The following is a 3,449-nucleotide window of genomic DNA, read 5'->3' on the forward strand; positions in this document are numbered from 1 at the left end:
CAAGCTCAAGAAGTCACTCTATAGCCTCAAGAAGCCACCTAGAGCTTGGTATGCTAAAATGGACTCTTATCTTCTATCTCAAAATTTCATGCAATGACAATCTTATCCAAACTTTTATACAATGAGAGCATCTGACTCTCTATTTCCTATAATACTATATGTAGATCTACTAATAATTGGTGATTCAGCCATAACCATTGTGGAAATCAAAATTGCTTTGTATAATAGATTTTCAATGACAAACATGGGTCTCCTACACTTTTTCCTTAGATATGAAATTATCTAGATGCATTGGGAATAAAATTTGGTCAATCCAAGTATGCAAGTGACCTCTTGGCTTGGTTTCACATGACTGGCTATAAGCTTAGAACCACATCTTTCCTATTGGGGGTGAAGCTTGAGGATGGCAAGGTCACACCATTAGCTAATTGCACACACTACTACCAGCTTGTGGGGAGTCTTATTTATCTCACTCTCTCATTAAAATCTCTCATAAGTAGTTGTGGTTACTTCCAAATACATGTAGGAGTTGCATGAGCTAAATTGGAAAGCTACAAAGAGTATCTTTTTCTATATTCAAGGAACCATCAGCTATGTGATTCATTATTTAGTAGGATGTACTTTGTATCTCATTGGATACACTGATTCCAATTGGTATAGTGATAACATTGATCACAATTCTACTTTAGTATATGTTATTAATCTGGGATCTGACCCTATTTGTTGGTCAAGCAAGAAGTAATCTATCATTGCTTTATCATCTATAGTGGCCAAATATAGAAGTGTATTCAATGTTACCATTTAGGCTATTTGGTTCCCAAATTTCCTAACTGAGCTTGTTTTTCATTGTCCAACTATTGGTGTGAAAATCAAAATAGATTGAAGTTTTGTAGAGAAAAGCTACAAAGTGTATCTTTTGCTATATTCAAGGAACCATCAGCTATGGGATTTATTATTTAGTAAGATATACTTTGTATCTCATTAGCTACACTAATTCCAACTAGGCTAGTGATAATATTGATCACAATTCCACTTTAGTATATGTTATTAATTTGGGATTTGACCCTATTTGTTGGTCAAGCAAGAAGTAATTTGTCATTGCTTTATCATCTATAGAGGCCAAATATAAAGGTGTAGCCAATGTTACCATTCAGCCTATTTGGTTGCAAAATTTCTTAATTGAGCTTGTTTTTCATTGTACAACTATTGGTGTGAAAATCAGAGTAGATTGAAGTTTTGTAGAGATCCTATATAGTGACACTGGAGCAAACACATCAAGATCCACATGCACTACATACAAGGTTTGATCCATGATGGTATCATCAACTTGTAGTATTATCCCACATCTCACTAGATTATCAACATTTTCACAAAGATGTTCACTAAATAGAATTTTCGCTTTCTTCGAGATCTTCTTAAGATGAATATCATTGCATCATAGTATCTTCCATACATAGTTAGCATTTATTTTGAGGGGAATTTTATTCCCACTAGATTTTCTTGTTCCCTCTTTTCTTTCTTATTTTTTGTCTCCTTCATTAGACTTCAGAATGGGTGTTACTACTACTTCTCATTTTCTCCGTGTAAGATGGGTTACTCTTCTGTCTTCTCCATTAATAACGGATTTCCAGTTGGCATGCTAAGCTAACTAAGGAGTGCATTATAAATATTGCCTCTTCTCTCACCATAATTTTAGTCGTTACAATAATTCTTTTTCATTGTAACGTATGGAATTTTCGGCATTTAGTTAATGTGGAATTATTCATTCATTGTAAGCTTCGTTTTTTTTTTTTTTAAATGTCTATTTCTCTTTGTATTTTCTGAAAGTTCTATCTTTTTTTCTTTCAACCAGATTTTTGTGCATATCCCGCTATACTTTCACAAAAAAAGAGCATTGTCTGGATCGATCTCCTGGGACATGACATTACTAGGGATCAAACTATAGGCTTGTTCTTATGCCACACCTACCCTTTTCCATAAACACTTTCTTAAATAAATTATTGATGAGATTGTTGCTTGTGCGTTTGACGACCAAGAATATAGAAGGATTTAACTTGTACACCATTGTTGAAGCTGAGAAGTAGTCCTTTTTGGCTTTAAGTTTACATAAATAATAAATTTTTTAAGTAAATCTCTGAATTAGAGGAAAGAGAAGCTAGTTGTTGAAAATAAACTAGAATCAACATTTAGAGATGGCGAGCGGGAGCGGGTCGTCTGCTAGGGTTTCCTCTGGTGATGGTAATATAGGGGAGGTCGATGGGGAGGATGGTGACGGATCGGCTGAGGAGGTGGGCGTGGTTGTGGAGGATGCTGGTCTGTCGTGGATGTCAGATGATCCGTTTCCTCTCTAGGTCTCTGTTCTGCTGGCCGCACGTCTCTTCTCCTCCTTTCAAAGCCTGTTGGTGGAGTTATGATGGAGATCTTGGTGTTTCTAGCGCTTGGAGGTATTTCCCTTTGGGTTTGGCTACCCACCCTGGTTGGCTGGGTCGCCTTGCTGCTCTCCTCGGCTCTGTTGTCCTTCTTCGTAGAGGTTGTCTATGTTGTCTATGGGCTTGCACTTATTGAGGTGCTTCGGGATCAAGAAAGTGCTTAACAACCACATCAAACTTACTCTGAGAAGCAAGGAATCATAGGCTCTAACTCTCAGTAACTCTCACCAGTATGGAATGACAACAAGGGATAGCATTAGAGTTTTGAGATCCCTTCACAAAATTCTCATCAAAGGCAGATTTCTAAATAGCATCAAATCATTCTAAAGGGAAACCAAATAATATGTACAATTCACCCAACAAAGAATTCATGTATGTTCACTCTAATGAGAAGACAATCAATTTGTTTCTTTTAAGTGGGACGTCGGTAGATTCAGTAATATGAAGGATAATTTCCTCATTTGAACAGAGGATTCAAACATGGGTTTGAATTTTTTTTTAACTATGCAAAGTCTCAAATCAAGCCTAAATTTGTTGCTCATATAAACATCGATTAATCTCTTGAGCATATGAATATGGCAAGGGTCTTTTATTTGAAGTACGGTAACCATTTTTTTTTATGTTAGCACTAAAGGGGTTTCAGAAAATAGTGATTAATATGGGATTAGTTGTTAGATGGTGTATATTGTTTATAAATCATTGCAGTGTAATGAAATTTTTTTTTCTTGATGAATGAATATTTGTTTGTAGATTTGATATTTTCTCAATTCTCCAACAATTAAATAGTCCATTGATCATTATAAACATAATAAGAGTGTACATAGCTCATATATATATTGCACATGCATTATGCTTTGGTAGTATGAAAAAAATCATTGGCAAGTGAGACAACAATAAAGTGAAAGGTTGTATAGGCTTTCTTATTAATAAATGGACGACATCGTTGAGTCACTTAGAAGGGAATTTTTATTATAATAAAATTTTATAAGAAACATTTATTTCTGAGTAGACATGTTATCC

The sequence above is a fragment of the Cryptomeria japonica genome, chromosome 8 (genome assembly GCF_030272615.1).
Source record: "Cryptomeria japonica chromosome 8, Sugi_1.0, whole genome shotgun sequence".
NCBI classification, from domain to species: Eukaryota; Viridiplantae; Streptophyta; class Pinopsida; order Cupressales; family Cupressaceae; genus Cryptomeria; species Cryptomeria japonica.